Source organism: Antechinus flavipes, chromosome 4 (assembly GCF_016432865.1).
Source record: "Antechinus flavipes isolate AdamAnt ecotype Samford, QLD, Australia chromosome 4, AdamAnt_v2, whole genome shotgun sequence".
Taxonomy (NCBI): Eukaryota; Metazoa; Chordata; class Mammalia; order Dasyuromorphia; family Dasyuridae; genus Antechinus; species Antechinus flavipes.
The window spans coordinates 72151312-72176172 of NC_067401.1; the positions used below are offsets into that span (position 1 = coordinate 72151312).

General features: G+C 36.7%; 1 protein-coding gene across 1 annotated transcript in view; it reads right to left on the minus strand.

Annotated features, from left to right (window-relative positions):
• TLCD4 (TLC domain containing 4) overlaps positions 1-23430 on the minus strand; it is an 80513-nt gene extending 57083 nt beyond the window's left edge. The window contains exon 1 of the mRNA XM_051993298.1: positions 23107-23430. The gene's annotated coding sequence lies outside the window, so the exon portion shown is untranslated. The remainder of the gene's footprint in view (positions 1-23106) is intronic.
• Between the last annotated feature and the right edge of the window lie 1431 nt (positions 23431-24861).

Consider the following 24861-nt stretch of genomic DNA (forward strand, 5'->3'; position numbering starts at 1 on the left):
TACACCCTACTCTACCAAAGCACTGTGTGAGGCAGTGACACTGGTCTCTTTATCTGTGATTCCTTAAATAACAGTCCCTATCTCGACTCTGGGCATTTTCATTGGCAGTTTCCCATGCTTACAATGCTTTCCTTCATCATCTCCAGCTCCAGCTCCTGGTTTCCCTTCAAGTCCCAATTAAAAGTTCACCTTCACAAGAAGCTGATCCAAATCCCCATTAATGCTAGAGCCTCCCTTTTGTGATTTACCCAATTTGTTCTACAAACACTTAGATTTTTCCTCCCTATATATCTTGTTTGCATATAGTTCTCCATATGTTGTTCTCCCCATTACATCCCTCCTCTATCAGAGCAGGGATTCTTTTTGTATCAATCCCAGCACTTAGCATAGCGCAGGGCATGTAGTGGGCACATAAAAAATATTTAGTGACCTTGTTCCACAACACCCTTCGGTGAAGATCCACAGTGTTCCCATTCACCTGTCTCCCACACCCAGTTTTTCACATTCACCTGCTACCCACTACCACCCACTTACTTTCCCTATAGTTAAAACATTTTAATACTTGCTACTATCCCTATCCTTATATAAGTCAATTATCAAGAAGCAAATTTTTCTTGTCCCACACGTCTCATTGTCTCATCTCCATCTTCTCTAAATCTATATTATCCTATGTCCTGCTTTCCGTCTTTCTGTCCCTTACACTACATCTGCTCTAATTCCTGTTTCATAATGGACAAATTTCCCTTCATTACAAAAATGTTCCTCTCTGCTCTCACTGCATTTTTAACCATCCTCTCTTGCCCTGGCTCTCCTTTTCCTCACATACCACAACATCCTGATCCTGAAGAAAGAGTTGGAAAGCTTCGTACATATTGCTATAACTCCCAATTTTTTTCAATCTCTCAACAACCTCTGTTGCTTTATTTTGTTAATATTTTGTATCCTATGGACAGAAGCAGATACACCCAAAGAAAGAACACTGGGAAATGAATGTAAACTGTTTGCATTTTTGTTTTTCTTCCCAGGTTATTTATACCTTCTGAATCCAATTCTCCCTGTGCAACAAGAGAACTGTTCAGTTCTGCACACATATATTGTATCTAGGATATACTGTCACCTATTTAACATGTATAGGACTGCTTGCCATCTGGGGGAAGGGGTGGAGGGAGGGAGGGGAAAAATCGGAACAGAAGTGAGTGCAAGGGATAATGTTGTTAAAAATTACCCTGGCATGGGTTCTGTCAATAAAAAGTTATTTTAAAAAAATATATTTTTTTATCCTATGCAAAACATGATGGACCTTATCAACCAACCTCTAGGCCTTTCTGATTCCTCTCTTAAAGAATTCAATAGCTCTCCTCCAAAAACTCTTAACTTGATGGTCTTCAACATCGATGCTAATCTGTCCTCAACCACCCTAAATTCCCAGTTCCTCAACCTCCTGAAATCCCAAGACCTATTCTTCCATTCTATTTCCCCCATATATTTTATTTCCTTGTTTAAAAACTCTGGAATTTCCTTATATAATCATGACTTTCTATCATTCTATCACTCCATATCCCTCACTACTCCTAATCCTACAATCATCCTCATTATAACCCCCAAAACTTCCAAATCCTCAGGTCATTTTTTTCAGGTCATTACTTCTTGGACTTCATTGTGCTCCCTTTCCAGTCTCAATATGACTATTAGCCAATATAACTCTACACAGTTCTCTATTATTGAATCCTTCACCATCTTGTTCTACTGCTACTCAATTGCTGCCCAACCAAAATCCTAGATCACTCCCATCAAGTGCTTACTCCAAACCTCTCCAGCTGCTGAAGATGATGAAGTGACAAAAACTTGCTAACTAAAAATATACGACTTCAGCCAGTTTCTTAGGCAATCCTCTTATTCCTTCCTAGCTAATTCCCTGTTTCACTGTGACAGAAACTTTGCAAACCCTTTTTTCCCCCTCAAACTTTCACCTCCTTTCTCACCACTCCCTCAGTTTAGGATATTGATTCTCACTTTATGAGAAAGTTAAGGCCATTTGCCTTTAAGCTACCCTGCATCCCCAAACTCTTACATAAATATTTCTTTTACTTTTCTTCTAGGTTTTTTTTTTTTTTTTTTTTTTGCCAATACCAACTCCCTTTGCATCTGTCCTTGACTCCAAAGCCACCCCAGGAAGCTGCCCCCACAATCATTCCCCTCTCTCAAATCTTCAATGTTTTTCAATCTACTAGAACTCAAAGAACTATATATCTAACCCTAGCCTTGTTTATTGCAAGCAAGTTACTATGCTTTATAGCTTTTCCAAATACTTAACTCAGTCCATGTTAGCAAAAAGGTAAAGTCAACTAAGAATGGAAATATTTTATTCAGAGAGAAAAGTTATGATTTGAAGATGTTAAATTAAATAAGCATTTTCAAATGTCATTTAGATCATCAAACAGATACTTGGACAATGTTTCCAACATACACAAAAAAATGTCTTCTATATAATAAACATCATACCAAGTCCCAAGCATAAATTCTATGAGCAGGCCTTAGTCAAAACACAAACAGAAAAATGCCATGCAAGCAAGTCAAGATTGATGAAGTTTAATAATGTTCAGGAGATATCAAATAGATAAATATGTGAAGAAAAGGAAATTAATTTTATGAAAAAACATCTCAACTATCTTTTTGTAGATGCTTTGAAACAGAAAAAAAAGACATACCCTAGTAAGTTTATATTAAGTTTTACCAAAGACAGAGAGTTTAAAATATTTTATTTGCTGAAATTTACAATAAAGCAACACGATATACATATGTATTGCTTAATATATATTTAATACATTAGTTAAAATTACTGAAAAATATTGGTATAGCTATAATAAGCAATAAAACTTAAACAATGGACATATTTGGTAGTAATATATAAAGAATATATCTGTCCTTTCTTTTATAAAACAGAAAACTACCAAAGTATAAGGATTGTGCATTTTATTAGTAATAATTGCTCATTTATATTCTTTTACTTAATTCTTTTTAAAGTTCCTATATTGTAGAGGATATTTAATAGAAAGAATAATGAAAGTGTTTGTGATATGCTAAGCCAATTTATCAACAATTTTTTAAAAAATACTGTTATATACTTTGTGTGCTTTTAAGATATTTCTCAAAAAATACTTAATCACTTTCTAGTTAAATGATTCATGAATGACTTAATTGTAAAGTTCATAACAAATCTACATCTATAAATTCACCTATTCCAAATATTCATAATTTGAGAAAAATGAGCAATGTGCATTTGAATTGAAAGTTAAATTTTCTATTGACTTTTTAAAATAAAATTTTCATCATGCAATTATGATTAAGCTCACTCTTGTAAAAGATTTGAAAAAACATGCTTCCTTCCCTACCTTCTTTGCAAAGGCAAAGAATCAAAAATGTGGAATGTTGCATGTTAATTGAAATCCACAATGTTGGTTGGTTTTGTTGAACTTTCTTTTCTCATTTTTACAAATCTTTGTTACAGGAGAAGGCTTGATGGGTGGGGGAGAAGGGAGTGACATATTCAGATATTAATGTCAACAAGTTTTTATTAAGCTCTAACTATGTGCCAGGCATTGTGCTGAGCATAACAGCTACAAAGGCACAAACATTGTTCCTGATCTCAAAGCTATCCCATGTAAATAGGGGAAACCCTGGGAAATAATTATGAACATGCAAGATTTATATAGTATAAATGGAAAGTAATCCCAGATCATTTGGGGTTGAGGGCATAAGGGACTGGGAAAAGTCTTCTGTATTAAGTGATGCTTGAGCTGAATCTTGAAAGGAACTCAAGATTCTGAGACAAAGATAAAAAGGTGTGGACTTCACAGATGGAAGACAGACCAAGATGCCGGAAAGTGGAATGTCACACATTAACAATAATAATTAGACCATTATGATTGGACCATAGAGTTTATTAGTAGGGAATAAACTTCAAGAAATAGGGAAAGATAGAGAACACCCAACTGTGAACAGTATAGAAATTCCAAAACAAAGGAATTTATATTTGATCCTGAAGATAATGGGGAACCACTGGAGTTTACTGGTAGGGGAAAGGGGAAGGTGTAACACTGTCAAATTTGCATTTTCAGAAGAACATTTAGTAACTGACTAGAGTGGAAATAGGCTTGAGATAGAAACATCCACCAACAGCTGTTGCAATAGTATAGGTATAAGAGGATGAAGACCTGAACCAAATGGGTACTGTTTATGTTAAATGGGGAGAAAAGCATGTAAACTAGATGACTGATAGGAATGGTCAAATAAAATGAGAATTATTTGGGAACAGAAGAGAAATGAGAAAAGAGCTGGTAAGACAAGTATGATATTCAATCAACTAGGAAATTGTAAAAGAATCGCCTTCCTGTAGTGAGAGCCCAATTGAGACTATGTAACATAAATTTGTGATAGAACATTTGTGATAGAAGAAACATCTTCTCTAGCTTAATTTAGCAGCATAGCAATAAGAACTAAAGAGAGAGATAAGGGGAGTAATCCAATGTTAGGGTATTATGTGATGTAAGAACAATTTTAAAAATCAATGGGAAAAATAGAATGTATAAAGTAAACTTCATTTCTTAATAATTTAATGAGATAGGACCCTTTCCAGAAGATTTACAAAGAAGCTAAGTTGTAAAACAAAAGTTATTCATATTTTAGCTATGTACATTAAGAAATAAATTAATTTAAATTAAATTAAGTCAATTGAATTAAGTTTTTAAAAAGAAAAATCAAAGGCTGACAATGAAATTCTCTAATAAAAGTCAATGGCATAGGAAATGACTGTTTCAATTAGCTTTGGGTTCATGAGAAAATAAAGAAGCCCTTCTGTAAACAGTAATAGAGTATCCTAAAGTAAAAGGAACTCTGTATTTAGGGATGTTTTCTATGTTCAAAGAATACCCTTAAACACATAAAGCCAAATTCTTTAGAAATCAATGCATCAAAGCTCATTTATCTGAGACTCAAATAACAACAATAACAAAAATCTAAAAATCTTATGATCACTGTTTCCCATTTGTCTTTGTATCATCCCTCACTCCAGCATGTACAGGGCCTAATAAGTATTTCATGTTTAGTGAAAGAAAAAGCAAAGTGAAAGACTATTAAGAACTGGTAAAAATTCTGTCAGTTCATGATGATCTAATACCTTGAGTTTAAGATTTTGTGCCAGAAATACAAGTGATAACATCATAGCTATTGTATCTGACTAGATTGCAAAACAAAGACTGAATTATGACCTGATTTGGAGAGTACATTCAAATGTTACAGAATTACGAATCTAGAATACATTCAGATGTTTGGCAAAGGAAAGCAGGCTGGGATTCCACTGCACTATCCTTCCTCTAGGATGACAAGGCCTTTATAAGTCTCTCACTGCTATCATTGATTACCAGATAAAAATTTCTTTATTTTCTATAGTACATGAAAGAACATATCTGGTTCATGTTCCTAATCAAAGACCACAAAATTAATGGATAGAGGTGCTTGTCCCAAGATGGTGAAAATGCCATTTTTCACAAATCCATAAAGATTTTTTAAAAATTAAGCCACCAAAGTGGGAGAAAGGAGGCGAAAGTATCAGAAAACAAAATTGAACATATATATTTGTGTTCAAAAAGTGACATCTTCTGTAGTCCAAAAAACACAACTTTTTGGAGTTTTATTTTATTGTAGAAGCAAATAAGCACTGCATCTGGATTCAAGACCTGCCTGAGTCTTTTAGTTCTATGACTTACTCAGTACTTGTACCTTGTATAAGTCACTTAACTAACTTCTTTGGGTCTCAGTTGCCCCATCTGTTAAAAGAAATTGGACTAGATAATCTCCAAGGTTCCTTTCAGTTCTAAGAAATACAATTCTGTCTTGATGATTGCTTTTTACATTTTTGTTTGATATTCATTCTCTAAGAATCCATGATTTCACTGGTATGTGTACTCTCTTCAAGAATTATAATCCCTTTGGCAGATGTTAATATCTTCTTCAATATTTCTTTTGCTCCACTGCTATCCTTTCCCTCCCCCCAATAAAATAATATTACCTACTGGCCAATTTCTGGTGAAAACCTTCTTGAAACTCAGCTAGGCTGCTCCTTATATTAGACTTACAGATAAGGCTATCCTCATGAAGAAAGTTCTCTAAGAACCCTAAATCAGCTTCACAGCAGTTGAGGTAGCAGAATTTTAGGGGACATCTAAACATGTAATTTGACATTATAATGTCAAAAGTCTAAAAAGAAAGCTCAATTCCTATAGATTCTATTTACAACAATAAAAAAAAATAAAATCAATGAGCATTTACTAAGCAAATATATGTGCCACACACTTTACTAAAAGCAGGAACACAAATGAAAAGTAGAAATAGTCTTTGTCCTCAAGGAACTTACAGTACATTACACATTACAAAACTTTTAATTATTATCTGAATAAATAATGATATTGTATGAATAGATTGCCTGAATAAACTATAGTTTTAAGTTTAAAAATCCAAAGTAACCAATTTTGTGGGAAAACTAATATATAATATGTGTGTATTCCTTCCACCAATGATGTTTAAGACTTCCCTAAGCCTTTGTAGTTTCTTTTCATAAGCTTCTATGGCCAATTCATCATCTCCTGTCAATCCTCTCATAAAGAGTCTTTTTCTGGACTTAACTAGGTCAAAATAATCTTACATGACAAACAACCAGTCTGGGTCCATGCTCCTTGATTTTCCATCCAGACCAAATTAAACAAATTAAACATTTTCACATTCACAACTCATTCATTTTTAGTGTCTAAAAGGATTTTAGACATTTTTTTTAAAGTTTTTAAAAATCCACCAGCATTTAGCACAATGCCTGGGTCCTAGTAGGCTCTTAATAAATGTGTATTTACTGACAATTCTAATCTCTCTAAACCTGCACAAGTAGAGATCCTGTTCCTTTCAAGTACCTTACTAAATGTTGGAAATGCAAACAGAAGAAAACCCCTCCCCCCCAAAAAAAAACAGTCCTTTCTCTCAAAGAGCTCACAACATAATGGGGAAGGGGAATAAACAAAGAAATATGCAAGAACAATCCAAGACAATCCCAATAAACTGGATAGAAAACAGCATCTGCATCCAGAAAGAGCATTATGGAAATTGAATGTAAATCAGCACATTTTTTTTCTCTCATGGTTTTTCTCTTTTGTTCTAATTTTCTCTCCTAACACAATTCATAAAAAATGTGTATTACAAACAAGGTCTATATGGAATAATTGGAAAATAATTAAAAGAAAAGCAGGAGAATTTGGAGGATTTTGAAAGGCTTCCTGTAGAAGACGAGGATCTTAGTCAAGATTTGAAGGCAGAGAAATGAAAATGGCAAAGATGAAGGGAAGAAACATGGGAGATAGCCAGGGAAAAATTATCAGTATTGAGAGGCAGAATTTCTTCACTGTATCAAAGAGTTGGGGAATAGTTAGGTTATGAAGGGATTTGAAACCGAAAATTTGGTGTGTGATCCTAGAGATAAGAGAATGACCTGGAGCTTACTGAGTGAGGATAGAATATGGTCATTCTGGAACATTAAGAAAATCAATTTGGCAATTGATTAGAAGGGAAAGAGCCTTTTAGTAGAAATACCAACCAATAGGTTTTGACATTTTTTTATATCCAATGGTGGCAAAAAACAGAAAAGTGAGAAGATACCAAGTTATTAGGCAAGTAACTGAAAAGAAAATGGTCAGAAAATTCAAGCTTTCCAGATTTCACCTACCAACAGAATAAAATTGTGCCTCAAGGAGAACATAGACAGGTAAAAAACAAAGATTTGGGGCAGAACAGGGTCCCTCCTTGAACAACCTGAGAATACCCATAGAAAAAACCCAAGAATAGGGTTTAACCAATGTGAAGTGTAAACACCTGCAGGTTAGCTCCACTGAAACAAGCAGGGAGAGAGGGGGAGGTCTGAGTCCAGGAAGACAGAGGGAACCTCTGTTGATCGGGAATTCCAGGCCCAACTGTGCCCTGGGGCAAGAAGAAACTAGTAAGCCAGGTGAGTTCAGAAGAAGTGGGACAGGGATGCTGCTGGCTGCGGAACTTGATTGGAGGGTACAGTTTGGGATTCCAAGGTCAGAACAGAGCTGATGTGAAATCAGAAGCATCGTTTCCCACCCCCATCCCAAAGTCAGAGGTGGTTACACTAATAAATTCTCAAAAAAAAAAAAAAAAGGTAGGCAAAGAATAAAGAATTCAATATGTGTGTGTATATATATGTAGGTGTATGTATATGTGTATGTGAATATATACAAATATATCCATACTTAACTGTAGACTACTTGAGGGATATGCAGGGGAGGGAAATGAGATATGAAAAAGAAAAAAAAATAAAGTAAAAAGTGCACAGCAGAACACAAAAGAATAAACTACAAGGAAGCAGAGTCAAGAATATATAATTTCTTCTATTATATATGTTTTCTTGAAATGGAAATTTGTCATTACATATTGTGAATCCTCACTCATATTCTGCAGGGCACAAACAATTTTTTGTTTTGATTTTCCTTTCTCTGTTTTTTTCTATTTTATTTTTAATTTTTCTTTTCTTTTTCTTTAATTTTAAAATATACATTTAAAAAGAGAGAAATGGCTAAACAAAACCTGGTCTGTGAATGTAATGGAATACTGTAAAAAATGAAGAAAAGAATGATTTCAGAAAAACTGAGAAAACTTGTATGAGTTGAAGCAAAGCAAAGTGAGCAAAAGAACAATTCATATAGTAATAGCAGTATTGTAAAAAAAATAATCAACTTTGAAAGAATTAGTAACCAATCAAAACAATGACCACTCACAATTCCAAAAAATTCCAGATAGAAAGCTTATGGAGTCCAAAGTGCAAACTAAAGCATATTTTCTTCTTTTTCTTTCTTTTTTTGGACAATGCTAATGCAGGAATTTGTTTTTCCTGCCTTCTCAATGGTTGGAGAAGAGGAAAAATAGGGGAAGAGAATTCAGAACTGAAAATAATATAAAATTTTATTTAACAAAATACTACATGCTAAGACTGTTTTAAAGAGGAATCCAGCAACAGAATTCACATATCTATTGTCTGAGTTAGGCAGCTTAAGTTTGGAGAGAATCACCAGCAGGCTGGCTGATGAATTCTTGAAGATAATTTACTAAGTTAGAGAAGGGTTGGGATATCCCTCTCCAACCCCTATATAATGATACTTTTATACCACTGAAGTACAATGCAGCATTGTTATTGTGCAAACCATTAAACATCATATTTTTATTTTTAAAAATAACTAATTATAACACTAAACTCACCTTTTTTAGTTTAGTGTTTCCTTACCCCAATTTTTAAAAACTCAAAAAACCCACCACTAATCTAACATACATTAATATTATGTCACAAAACCCTGTTTATTAACTACCCAGTAGATCCTGATGAATCCAATGACTTCTACAATTTTTATTTATTTCTTAGACCTGTTATGTTTCTCTTTACTTTTCAATTATTCAGAATTAAAGCTAAGAAGATAATTATTTCTCAGGAAGGTGATTATGAACTTCTACTGAAGATCTACTCTGCAAGTTAAGCAGAAACATCAGTGTTGTTTTAGGGAAAGTACTACAACTGTGCATCTTAAAAGTAGGCAAGGTTAAAAAAAACATCCATCTAGTTAGTATAAATCTATGATATATCCTTTCCAAAACAGACCAAAATTTCATTAATTTTTCATTTGGGGTCAATGTGGTCACGTTTCCCTCTCCTCCAAAGCTCTCTTCCTGAGTTTAAATCTTCTCCTTCATCCTCTTTCCTCTGTTCAATTGTCTTAAGAGGCAAAAAGGTTGATGGCCTTGGATTATTCCCTTTCCTTTACTTGCTATATCCAATTAGTTGCCAAATCCTGTTGATTTTACTCCCTCTCTCACATCATTGCTCTTCTTCATTCATCATATCATTACTCTAACATAACATAACATAAAGTCCTACTTACACTGTTCCTAGAAATGTTTTCTTCATATGCATGCTTACTCCAACCTATTTTTCATTCTGTCTCTGGTAAATCTTCCTTACGCACAGAGCTGATCATATCACATCTAAAATCCCCTCAATAAATCTCTGCTGAGTACTGAATAGAGTTCAAATTTCTTAGTCCAGAATCCAAGGCCCTTTCCAGTCTAGGATAATACTATCTTTCTTTTTGTATTATTCCCTTTACTATTTTACACCAGCCTACACATTCCATACCCTATTGCTTAAGTCTTTCATGCTGTCATGCTTTAAAAACTGTAAGCATCTTTGCCTATTAAAATACTTTCAAGAAACAACTCAAATGATAACCACTTTCATCAATCCTTCCTAAACTGTGTCCCATTTTCCTCCACCCAAAATGAAAATCCCTCTCCTCAATCTACAAATATAAATAGAAACACTAAAGCATTTTATCCAGTCCCTTTCTGCAAAGTGGTTATTTGTGTATGTGTGCATTCTATTAGATTGTAAGCTCCAGGAAGGCAAGGAATAAGGAATATGTTTTATTTATATTTGCATACCCAGTAATGAAGAGTTCTGCATAGAGTAGCTGCTTAATAAGAATGTCTTGAATTAAATTAGAAGGGGCTGCCTTCCACACCAGCCATTTACTCAACCACTTGTCCTACTAAAACTGTCACTATATTAATACAGTGACTGTTGGGGGGGGGGCGGAGGAGAGAGGAGTTTTTTTCAATATCTAGCATTTATCTATCCAAAAGGCTTCTATGTCAATCACGTCCCTTCATCCTGTCTTTATCTAGAACTTGACCACACCTAAAATCTTCTATACCTGGAATCTTCATCCTAGAAGTCTCCTAGCTGATAGGCACAATACTGCCTTATACTTCTGAGATGGGAAACCGGTAAGACTCACCAAGCAGGATTCCACTCCTGCTTATTATTAAAAAAAAAAAAAAAAAAAAAAAAACCTGAGCTCTCCTAATGCATAGAGCAAAAATGAACCCAAGAATTTCAGTGAGAGCTTAATATAATGATGTAGCAAGACCTGGCAGCCTCTCCACACCATAGGGATTTCTTTCTCTTGCCATGGCTTGAAACCATCATGACCAATGAACGCTCCCTATTAATACCGTTGGTTGTAGGCCTGCCCTTCTCAGTCTTGTTTTAGGGGGTTTGGTCCAAGTCTCTGTGGGGAGAAAAGAGAAGGAAGATGTACAAGGAAGAGTTGTGTTGCTCCAATGCCCTTCCCTTATTGCTGTGTCTGTCCTGATTTGAAAGTGTCAATTATGAAATCACTTGGGAGAGGTGGAAGATAATCAGCAGACCTAGACCCCTTTCCTTATTGTCCTTCCCTCTGCGCTCCCAGGATTCCTCCACTCAAACCAGGAAGGTTTCCCTTAAATGTGCTAAATCATGGGGCCCACTGCTTCCCAATGTGGGAATTATTATATTTCTAGTTTACTCCTACAATCCACAGAGACAGACAAAAGATGAATAGATTCCTTTCCCAAAAAGTTCTACTCTCGCAGGACTAAACTGTCCCATAATTGAATCCTAAAGAAACCTAAAAGAAAAAGGAAGAGTGACTCCCTAAGGTATCCTGGCGACATGATCCCAATCTGTAGTTAATGAACCCCACCCCACCTTCCAGTGATACTTTCATATGCTCTGGCTCTCCAAGAACTATGTGGATGGTCTACACTAGAGGATTAACCAGCACTGAGCAGCTCTGGCTCCAGCTTTAACACAATACTTCCAATTACTTCCTCGAGGCTGGAATTAAAGGCACTTGACTCAAGAATGCTGACCTACATTTTGCTGGAAATTTATATACTCTGATCTCTATGCTGACATCCTATACTGTCCTGGAAACATGGGTAGTTGTCTCCACAGAGATCAGTTTACTTAAGTTTTAATGACTTTTGGATTCTCAGGGTCACAGGTGTATTTCCATGATCTACCAGAGGTATTTTGTTTATTTGGTTTTGGATCCCACCAATATTTTACTTTATGAAACAAAATGTAGATACAGAGAGAAAAAAATAAATCATTTCCTCGTGCCCAAGAACTTTCTTCTTTCTGCCTGGAAGGCAGCCCAGAGTGGAAAGCCTTTAAGTCAGGGAAGTCTGGGATTCCTAGGAACAATATATTTCTAACCTATAACTATGTAACACAGCCATGTCAATTTCTCTGTTTTCTCATTTGTAAAATGATTTTAGTAACACTTGTAGTACTTGCCTTGCAGGGATGCTAGGAGATTCAAATGAGTTACTGTTTGTAAAGTAGTAGATAAATGAAAGAAAAAAAAATTAATTGCCATGAATCCAATTAGGTTCCATCTTCTCACTATAACCATCCAAAAAAAATAGCAATGGAATTGCAACTAAGTTTACACTTCCAGAAATAGGATCCGGTCATTTATTTTTCTAATCTATATGAGAGTGGCTATGAAGAGAATGGGGATTTTTAGTTACAGGATTGTAGAGGGGGTTCAAAGAATCATAAATATAAAGCTGGAAGGGACCAGAGAAAACATCTCCATTAACAACTGAGGTTTAAAATGAATAAGTGACTTGTACAAGATCAAGCAGATTGTAAATCAAAGTGATAGAATTTGAACCTAAGTCCCCTGCTTCCAACTCCAATATCCTTCTGTGGATGAGACTACCAGCTTTAAATCTATGATCTCTTTTACCACTCAGTCATGAAACATTTATTAAGCACCTACTACACCTGGTCAGGCACTAAGAAGACAAACACAAAAGTGAAACTATTTACATGCAAATTTACATAAAATACAAGATAATTTGGCAAGGGAGAGTTCTTAGGAGAACAGAGGTACAAATAAGATTCGAAGCTTTTGTTCCCTTGCCAGCAATAGTTGTTGTATGGTTCATTTTTCCTCTCAGAGGATGGTGCCTGTGACCGATGTCATGTTGTGGCTCTTAAGTATATCAAATAAACTGAAAATTGAGAGAGACCAACAATTAACTGAGCAGGAATAATGTCTACAATATGATGACCTACACTTGTAAACTTACAGAGCTTCCAGGAAGGGGCAGCCTATTCCACTTTCAGAGAATTCTCATAATTAGCAAGGTTTTGCTTAGATCAATCCTCAATCTACCTTTTTTTCAGCTTCTATCTATTGATCTTAACTGTATTTCTAGAACCAAGCAGAGTAAGTGTAATCATTCAAATATATAGCAGCTCTTCAAGCCTTTCAAAAATAGCTATTTTTTCCTCACCTGAATCTTCACTTCTGATAATGTTCTTGGGTTAGTAATATCAGTTAACCTGAAATAATAGGTGTGCTCTAGGATATACTGCAACATACTTAACATATATAGGACTGCTTGCCATCTTGGGGCGGGGGAGGGGGGGGAGGGGTGGAGGAAGGGAGGGAGGGGAAAAAAAACGAAACATAAGCGAGTCCAAGGGATAATGTAAAAAATTACCCTGGCATGGATTCTGTCAATACAAAGTTATTATTAAATAAAATAAAATTTAAAAAAAAAAAGAAATAATAGGTGTGCAGTTAATGCAAAACATGAAAAAAACCATTGACTAGAGATCAAGTGAGTCGGGCTAATTGAAGAAACTGATATATGAATATATCTGAGAAAAAGAGCAGGAAAAACATAGGCGACCAAAGATCCACCTATATAGAACGTGTGTTCTTGAATCTTTTCTGTGACCTGACCTCATTTGGTGAAGTTATTGACTTCACTCTTTTCTCAGAATAATGTTTCTAAATACATTATTCTAAATACATAAAATAAAACACATAACATTACAAAAGAAAACAACTATATTGGCATACAGTACTAAAAAATATTTTTAAAAGTTCATGGACCCCAGAATTACAAGTCAAGAAGGGCTGGTTGAAGAGTAAGGGACAGGAGCCAAAGAGGTTGAAAGAGCAGTGCGTTCCCATTACATGGGAAAGGACATTTGCACTTAAAAGCCAACAGAAGTACAGAGAATAGCATGTTCCTTTAACAACTTCAAAGATTCTTCTACAGATAAACAGCTGAAAAAGTCATCCAAACAGATTTAAGTTCAACTGTGAACAAATACAAAATCCATAACAGTATTTACAACTATTTAATATAGACAAGTATGAAGAATCTAAAATGGATCTGTGATACCAATGATGATTGTATTCTCTCCAATGAAGATGGAAAACCAACCATTCCTTGTCTATTCTGAATAACTTCCAACCAGGGTTCCCTAAACTTTGTTGCAGGAACTCTGCTTAAAATGCCAACTAGATTTCATTTTGTCCCATATCTCAGGGGAATACCAGTAAAGCACTCAGTTAGCCATCTGTAATCTTGCCACCACATGACCAGCCCATAAAATCTTTCTTCTCATTCTTCAAAGTTCTTTACCAATTGTTATAACCTGCCCACACCAAGCAGGTACTTCTCTATGGACTTCAGCATATATATTTTCAATTCTTTGGCAATTATTATGGCTCAAGTCTGAAAGCCATTTGAAAACACTAGTAGAATGTTGGTATTTAAAATATGGGCCTTAGTGTCCATAAGTATAAAGTCATTAAGGAAGCTTTACTAATTCCTAAAGGCAATCAAATCTAATCTCTCATAGTTATTTTCTATTTTCTCAATTCAGTAACTAGGCATTCTCTACTGGATATCTAAGATAGCTCTTACAACTTAACTGATGTCTGGTTCCGCACTGTTAAAAATCAATATCTCTAACACATGGGTTGTATCTATATTCCTATTTGATCTGAAAATTTTTCTCCATGATATCCCATTTACCTTCATCCTTAATTCCAAAGGTTGGTACTTTATCTCTGTCCACAGATAATGTTTAAACTACTCAAAGTTCCAAATCTAGATGTATAGAATGTTAAGCAGCAACTATAACTAATCTATATTTTCTAATTCATGTGTCTAATATACTAATGTTATCAATTACAGACACATACACACACACACACACACACACACACACACACACACACACACACACTCCTATCACCAAAGAGATAATTTCTCCCACGCCAATCTGCTTTGCCATTTCTCTATCTACCTCAACCTTCATTTACAATAACACACCCCATTTCTGCCTACCTCTTAATTCCCATTCCATATTTAACAAAAATCCCCTTTATATAGAGACTTCTATTTTTTTATATTTCTTCCATCTTCTGGTTCTCACACAGAACTGACCTCCTCTCCCTGCTTCCACTATCCCCATGATACTGGAATCTCTAGTCATTCTTTCCAGAATTCCTTGACCTTTCTTTCATATTCTCTCCCATCCCCCAGCACAATGGTCCTAAAAAGAAAGGCAGAATACATCTTGCTACCCACAGCCATTTTCAGATCCTCCTTCTATCACTATCACTCAGTAACTTCTTTTTTTTTCTGATGTTCATGGTATTCTAACTTATCAACAAATTCTTATCAGGGGAGCTATTATCTATCAACCTCTAAGAAATTCCTTTGTTCCCAAGCAGTTCATCTGGCTAATGGTTTTCCTCATAATATCAACTACTATTAAGAACTTTAGTATATATGTTAATATTCTCTCAAACATTTCTACCTCCCAGTTCTTCAATCTATTCAACTCCTATAACCTATTCCTTCTCTTCACTTCAGTGATGGAAGGACAATGGTCTTAGTCTTGATTACATTATTATGAATAAATGTTTTACCTCTGTGATCAAGAACTCTGAAATTTCTTTATCAGATCATTATCTCCCAACATTTTATCTTCCCCTACATCTTAGTCTCTTTCAAAATCTGTTTTTCGTATTGACTATGATCTCTATTTGTTCCATTCTTTAATCCTTTCTTAGGTCATAATTAGTTCTAGCATTGTTTTCCTTTCTTCCTAGTCTAAACTCTTTAGCTGCCCAGTTCAATTCTACAGTAAATTCTACTCTTTAGTTCTTTAGTCCTTAGTTCCACTGCCATTCAAGCACTGCCAAACTCAAACTCTGGACTACTCTTTCCATTTGTTTTTTTTTTTTTTTTTTCCTTTTTTATTGCTATTAAATAAAGCTGGAAAAATTTACACAGTGATGAACAGCATTTATTCTAAATTTATGTTATCTATTATTAACTGTACCTCCATTACAGCAAGGCAATCATTTTATTCTAATTGATTCCTTATCTCCTTTCCCAAAGTGGCTTTCTCATGACTTCCTCTCTCTTTAAGTCTTGAGCACCTCCTTCTTTCCATTCACAGCTAAAGACTTTGCCTCCTATTTTGCTGAGGAAACTTACTATCACTAGCCATGATCTCTCTTCCCCTCAAAACCCTTCCATTCGTTCTCCACTATCTCCTCCTTTATTTCAATCTCTGATGAACTGGCTGAAATGAGGTTCTTCTCACTAAAGTCAACTCTCTTATATGTACTATAGACCCCATTCTCTCCTGTTTTCTCCAGCAGATTGCTGTATCATGCCTCCCTCCCTCTAAACTTCAAAGTCTCCCTATCTAATGGTTCTTTCCCACATTACTTACAAACATGCACAAGTCCCCTCCACCTGAAAAAAACAACAACCCTTACTAGACTCGGTCACCCTATGATCTTTTATCTTCCCTTCTCAGCCAAATTCCTCAAAGAAGATGTTTATGCTCATTTGTCTCTACTTTCTCTGCTCTCACTTCTCAACACTCTACAATCTGGTTTCTGATGTCATCATTCATTTAGAACTACTCTTTCCAAAGTTACCCATGATTTCTTAATTGCCATATTTGATGGCCTTTTCTCACTCCTTAGCCTTTTTGATTTTCATAGCAGCTGACATGCTGGGTATTTTCTCTTAGTTTTCCCCTTTTCCCCTGTCCCCTAACTGTGAGTGGATCTCAAGACTGCCCTAGGATTTCTTTTCTCTTCTAGTGACCTCATTTGTTTTCATGGGTTCAGTTATCACCAAGCCAGAATCTCACAGACTTACTCTTTCTCCTGAGTCTCAGATCCTTTAGAAGTGGATGTCTCATAAACACCTCAAATTCTTAATGTCTGCAATATAATTCATTATTCTTCTAAGAGATGCAGTGGATAATGCATTGTTGGTGGAGTTGTGAACGAATCCAACCATTCTGGAGAGCAATCTGGAATTATGCCCAAAAAATTATCAAATTGTGCATACCCTTTGATCCAGCAGTGTTTCTATTGGGCTTATATCCCAAAGAAATACTAAAGAAGGGAAAGGGACCTGTATGTGCCAAAATGTGCAGCCCCATTTGTAGTGGCTAGAAACTGGAAAATGAATGGATGCCCATCAATTGGAGAATGGCTGGGTAAATTGTGGTATATGAATGTTAATGGAATATTATTGTTCTGTAAGAAATGACCAGCAGGATGAATACAGAGAGGACTGGCGAGACTTACATGAACTGATGCTAAGTGAAATGAGCAGAACCAGGAGATCATTATACACTTCGACAACGATATTGTATAAGGACATATTTTGATGGAAGTGGATTTCTTTGACAAAAAGACCTGAGTTTCAATTGATAAATGACGGACAAAAGCAGCTACACCCAAAGAAAGAACACTGGGAAACGAATGTGAACTATCTGCATTTTTGTTTTTCTTCCCGGGTTATTTATACCTTCTGAATCCAATTCTCCCTATGCAACAAGAGAACTGTTCGGTTCTACAAACATATATTGTATCTAGGATATACTGCAACATATCCAACATATAAAGGACTGCTTGTCATCTAGGGGAGGGGGTGGAGGGAGGGAGGGAAAAAAAATCGGAACAGAAACGAGTGTCAATATAAAGTAATTATTAAATAAAAATTAAAAAAAAATAAGAGATGCAGTGGAGAAAGTGTCAGAGTTGAAATTGGGAAAACTGATTTGAATCTTTCCTCAAACAGATAAGCTATGTGAATTTACATAAATCATTTAACCTTTCAATCTCACTTTCCTCATCTGTAAAATGGAGATAGTGATAATAAGAATATCACAAGGTAGCTCTGAGCATCAAATGAAAAAATGAAAAAACATTTCTAAAATATTGTGAAGAGGCAGCTAGGTGGTGCAGTGGATAGAGCATTAGCCCTGAAGTCAGGAGGACCTGAGTTAAAATTTGACCTCAGAAACACTTTCTAGCTGTGTGACCCTGGGCAAGTCTCTTAATCCCAATTGCCTCAGCAAAAAATAAATAAGTAAAAATAAAATAAAATATTGTGAAAATCTTAAAATCCAATATACTAGCTATCATTTCTACAAAATTCAACATTCTTCTCAATTTCCCTATTTCTATAAGCAGCACCACCATCATTCCAGTCATTTTAGACATATGACAAGAGGTATCATCTTTGACTTCTCCGGTACACTCAGTTGTCAAATTTTATCATTTCTACCTTCAAGATATCTCGTGAATTCAACATTTTCCTGCTACTCCCAAAGTTACCAAGAAAGTCAAACATTTATCACCGCTTGTCAAGACAATTATAATAGTCTCATAATTGTTTCCCTATTTCAAATCTTTCCCCTCCCAATGCATCCTTCTTACAACTGAAAAACCAATTTTCCTAAAGTGTAACCTGCTTTTTTATTTCCCTACAATAAAGTGTCTGTATCACAGACAATAAATATGTAGATATCACAATACAATAAATATGTATTGATATCACCTCAGTGACTCCCTATCATATCTAGAATCAAATATAATGCTCTTATTTGGCATTTAAAGCCCCTTTACAACCTAGTCCCAACCAATTATTACAGCCTTAGGTGATATCACTCCCCTGGAGGAACACTGTAGTCTAATCAAATTGTTATTTCTGCTGTTTCTAATTCATTTATCTGTCATCCTTTCACCAGCTGTCCCCTTTGGCTAGAATTCACACTCCTCACCTCCATCTTGTAGAATATGTAGTTTACTTCAGCTCAACTCAAGTACCACTTTCCACAAGAGGGTTTTCCAAATCTCCTCAGGGGCTAGGGTCTTCCTTTCAAAAAGTATTTTGTAACTCTTTTGTATATACATATCTAGATATGTACCAGTCTTTCCAGGCTAGATTGAAAGTTCCTTGAAGGAAGACATTTTTTTTTTCATTTGGTTGTATCCCTAGTGACTAGCAGAGCATACTAGGTATTTATTAATTGATTGACAATACTTGGCTTATCCTTCTTGCCAGGTTTCACCATTCAGGATTATTTTACCATGGAACCAGCACACTGCAACATGGAGCTATCACTGGTTTGGTGAGGAAATGAGAAAAAAGAAAGAAAAAAATGTTACTACTCTTGATCTGAGAAAAGTCAATCTCTCTCTTCTCCCCCTCATAGTATGATCATGGGAAGTGGAGCGAGAAAAACAAAAATCTGAAAAGAATAAGATGACAGTTGCAATTGACTTATATTCCCTTTTTTCTCTACCACCTGAGTCCTTATAGTAGCTCATTGGATGTGCAAAATATCCTATCTTATCAGATAGTTTCTTTCTCACTCTACAACAAAATAGTTCTCTTCTCTTCTCACCTCCAAACTTCAAAACTACCATTCCTTCATTATGACACTTCTTAGCCCTCTCAGGAATATTATTTTCAATCTAAATCTCTTTCAAGATGAGATTTCAAAGTAAAAGTTCAAGATTAAGGTTTTTGTATTACTTTGTATTGCAATTAGGACTATACACAATGCATATTAAACATCAGAATAGTGCAAGGGAAATGCCCTTTCCCTTATTTATTTTCCCTTTTCTTACCCTTTCCTTTGCTGGAAACAAAACACTTAAGGATGACATTTCTTTTTTTTTTTCCTACTACATTGGCCTATAGTCTTACAGAAGAGATGAGTAGGTGGTGTGCTTTATTAAAAAAAAAAAAAATCCCCGAGGAAAGTAGAGGATACAGGATCTTCAGAAGATTTGAACTAATTCCTTCATCCAATTCCCACCTTCCATCAGGTAAAATAAAGAAATTCAAGGATCTAGAATTAGAAAGGAGCTTCCCAACTCCCTCATTTTAAGGATAAGGAAACTATGACCAAGGATTACTAATTACAACATTTTACATGAATTGTTTGCAATTTAAGCTTAATTACAATGCAGCACAACAATCATACAACAAATGAAACACATCAAAACAACTTTTGTTTCCAGTTTTGTTATGATTACATTACTAAATTTGCTTTCCTGAACACAGGCTCAGGTTTCCCTTCCTTAAAAGTTTAGAAAAAAAATTCGATGGAATATTTTTCATACAGATATACAGACTCATTATTCCTACACAAAAAAATAGACAATAGCTGAGTAAGTCCAATGAGGAAAATACAAGTGAACACTTTATTCTTTTTCTAATGGTTCCAGGATAACTTTAAGTTCTAAGCCAGTCCCATTTCTATTCAACTCTCATTTAAGCAAGTCTAAAGGTAAAGGGCTTTTTTATGTGGTTTTATAAAAGACCAGATCAAGATTGAGGCATTATAAACACAGAAGTTGATGAAGGTGATAAGATTTAAAAAGAGATTATGATCAGTACAAAACTACAACTCAAATAGCTATACTAAACAGAGTGATCCCAAAGGTTAAGTGGTAAACAAATTCAAAATCTATTCATCAAATAATATTTTCAAAGACAACATAAGAGCAGAGCTGTTCTCAAAGCCAAGAAAATCTTAATCATAAGTCCCACAGTTGACACCTTCTAGCTGTGTGACCCAGGGAAAGCTATTTAAACTCTCAACCTTTTAACTGAGTTTCACCTGGAGGATTCCTCAACCTCAGTAGAGGGAGTTTCTGCATCCATAAAGATGAAATCAGAGGTCCAATCTCTATCCCTATCAACTTTAATGATAGTTGTCATGATCTAAATTAGTTGTTTGAAACAGTAAGGTACAATTTTACATGAAGGTAAACAATATAAATGATGGTTAAACTCTCAGGTCAACCCAAAGAAGTTAATAATTTATAATGTAAAAAATGTATTGTACTACAGTTGTTTGTCCTTCCTTCTTGAAGAGGACCATTACATCAGGAGATGATGCCATGACATACAAGTGAATTGGATTTAAATGAGGGAACTCTGCGCAAAGTCACCTGCCTCCCAGGAGATGGCCCCAGATGCAGTGGGAGATCTTCACCTTTTAAAGCTAAGCTTCAACCAGACTCAATGATTAAAGTTAGGTAAAAATTGAGATAAAGAATGGCCTCTTTCATCTAGTCCAAAAAAAAAAAAAAAAGCTAAATATATAATTCTGGGAGGGGCAGGATCTCTAGCCAAAACAAAATTGACTGCTATTTGCATTCACTCTGAGTCAATCAAGACCCAAAGATTACTTGGGGTAATCTTGGGGATTGGCCCAGGACCTAAGTTTGGCCAATCAATGAGAGTCAGAATGGTTTTAGTTCAAGGCACAGTCTAAGGAAATCAAAAACATCATAAGCAACAATGTTTCCGTGGGGAAAAAAGCATTTAGTGTTTCAGCTCTAGATATCAGAAGAGTATTTTCAGACCCTTCCCCTCCCAAAGAACAGAAAATCCCCCTATTTCACTTCCATGACAACTCCTCTATGGTTTAAATAAGGGTAAAGATACAGAAAAGTGAAGTGTAGAGGGATTCTACTAAAACAACCTTTCTCTTCCCCTTGCCACATCCAACACAACATCTTCAGCAGATCCTCCCCCTAATTTCCACAAAGTAATAAGCAGAGACCTAGCCTGAGAGTATCTCAGATTCCATAAACTCCTAAGGAAAGGAAAAAAGGGAAAAAAGAGAAGGGAAAGATATCATGGCCTGTAAGTAAAAGCTGGAAAGACGGAAGAGTTGAAATATTCCCAGAATGATATGTCCACAGCGCTTGGCATATAGTAGGCATGTTTACTAAATCATGATTGATTGATGTGCTTTGTCTATCTCTCTTGGTATCTAGAGAGGATTGGAAAAATGCCAAAGCAAATGAGAGCAATTAAAAAAAAAAAAAATCCATAAGACTTGTTTTGTGTAAAGGAGAGTGAGTGGCTTCTCCCGATTGAGGCAACAGCAAAAATTTTTATAAGAATAGTTTGAGACCTGTCTATAGCTTTGCTGTATCCACTGTCATACAAAACTGAGAGGGAAAAAAATCTCAGAAAAATCCTCTATTTGATCATTTAAAGACACATATTCTCTGCTTTAATTACTCAATGGGATAGAGATGAATGTTTGATTTATCATATTCATACATATACAGTACTTCACTAAGAAACAATTCAAAAGCTAATTCCATCCAACTCAATCTATGAGGGAATAAAACATTACTAAAAGTTGGCAGATCGTCTCTACACATTCATTAACAATAATGTCATTTCTTTATCAACTTAGAATGGTCATAACCTGTGAAAACTAGTCCAAAATGTGAGGATGTTCTCATAAAATGTCTCATCAATATATTCATTAAGGTACAGCATTAGCACTCTATATCTCCCCACCAAGAATAGCAACAGACCAAGTCATTGATTATGGAAACAAGGGCGTCCATCATAACGTATTTGGGGGGGGGGGGGCAGGGAGGGGGAGGGAGGGGGAGAAGGAGTAACACTTTCAAAGATTACCTTATTTATTGCCACATCATCCTAAACTACAAGTTCTCCTTTGAAGGTAGGAAGAAGCAAGCATTCTCCTTCGCCAATCCCTTCCTGCCTCAAAGCTGGGTAAACAAAGGCACATGGCAAATGAGGGGCCGGCCCTGCAACTACAGGGAGTGTGCTAAGGGCTCTTCTCACTGCCCGTCAGCAGCCCCCGGGAGGACAGCGGTAAATACCCACACGGACCCGCACAGGCCACCTGCGGGAAGCCTTCCGACGCTGCACGTTCCCCTGGCCAATCTCGGTCGCTCGGACCGTGCCCACCGACGCGCGGAGCTCAGGGTCTCGGCTTTTCTCGCCGTGGCCCGAAGGGGCTGCAACCCAAAGGCTGTGGACCGTGCCGAAGGGCCACGGTGGAGAGACGTCTCCGAATGGCGTGGCACCCCTCCGCGCGTGAAGGGGCCCGGCGGGCCGGGGCTGAGCGCGTCCGCACAGGCAGCCCACCTGCGGCGGGGCGCGTCCCAGCCCTACCCAGCCGGGCCATGACCTGCCGTGCCCACCCTCTTCCCCTACCCCTCGGCAAAGCCGCGCCCGCGTCACCTGGGCCAGGGTCCCCGCGGTCTGCAGAGCTGTCTATTCCTGGGCCCGCGCCTCCCCTTTGCCGCCGTGGGAGCACAAGGGAGCGAGCTCCGAGCGCCGAACTCCGAGCCGCCGCCGCCACCGGGAGGAGCCCGAAGAGCTGTGGCCGCTGCGCCACGACTGCGGGCTCGGGTTACCGCAGAGCGACTCCTTAAAGGGGCCGCCCTCCCCCCCACCCCCGCCGCTCCCTCGCCCCAGGCCAGCTCCCCTCCCTTGGGGGCCCGGCACAGTGTGGCCCTCTGAGGCGTGCGGCCGACCAGCAGCCGGGGCGGGGCGGGGCGGGACCGGCACCCCCCACTGCCCAGCCTGGGCCGGCCTGGGCCAGGGCAGGGGCGGCACGCTCCAGGCCACGTGGCGAGCCCGGGACCGCCCTGAGTCTGGGACACGTGGAGGCCTGAAAACTGGTTTGTAGGGTTCATGGGCGAGGATGCTCTGTAACCGCGTTTGGGAGGTGGGATGCCCCAGGGTGCATTATCATAGCGTGCTAGATGGGGAGGGAATTGATGTATGTGTGTGTATATACACATGTTTACACAGTACACATCTACATATATACACATTACATATTCATATATTATCTATTAACCCATCTGTCCTCTTTACAAATGTCTACACATATGTGCATATGTATGCATGCATGTATTTTATATACACCCATATATTTACTTTATATACGTATATATTTTGTGGTTGTTTTTGTTCAGTCATTTCATTCGTATCTGACTCTTCCTGACTTCATTTGGGATTTTCGTGGCAAAGATTTGCCAGTTCTCCAGTTCCTTTTTACAGATGAGGAACTGAGGACTACATGCTGGAAGCCAGATGTGAACTCAAAGATCAATCTTCAGATCCAGAACTCTATCCATTGCCACCAAGGTGCCCACACATATAAGTGCTTACACATGTCATATATGCACATATATTTATACACATATGCACATATGCAAATACATCTAATTAAACCTGTATTTACACATAGACTGTATGAATGTGTAGTGTATACATGTGTTTATGTATAGATGTTTTGAGTGCATGTGTGCATGTATGGTTGTCTACATATACACATGTATATATACACATATAGATTGTCATGCATATTTGTATGTTATAGATTGTAGGTGCATGTACATGCATATGCATATGTGTTTATATACATATGCATGTATGTATCATACTCATATCCTTCCATAATTACTTGTGTATAAAAAGTGTAAGAATATCTATTCCATATATTAAGTATAGAATACTTTATATACATGTAATTATTTATGTTATTCCCTAAATTCCCATTCTTGTGTAAAGGATTTATAAGGAAGCCTTTCTTAGTCTCTCTGGCCCTGATGTGGTGATCACATAATAATAAAAGTGTTTACCCCTTCTTTAACAGTCAGTCCAAATACTTCAGATATTTGGCAAGTATAGATCCTGGTTTCACGTTGCTGACTTACATGTGGGCACATAAAAATACAACATAGTAAGAAATCAAATCTCTGCCTAACTAAATTTACTTTCTGCTTTAAAAAATAAAAATAACATAAATGGTATGCACTTCTTCATCCTCTTATCTTTTAGAGATCTTATCTTTCTTCAAGACTCATCTCAGGTGTCACCACTTTCTTAAACCCTTAATTAAATCTATCCTCCCAACAGCTAAAAGTTTTCTTTCGATTGAGAATTTCCTGAAAAAAATCACCCATACATAATTTTTATTTATTA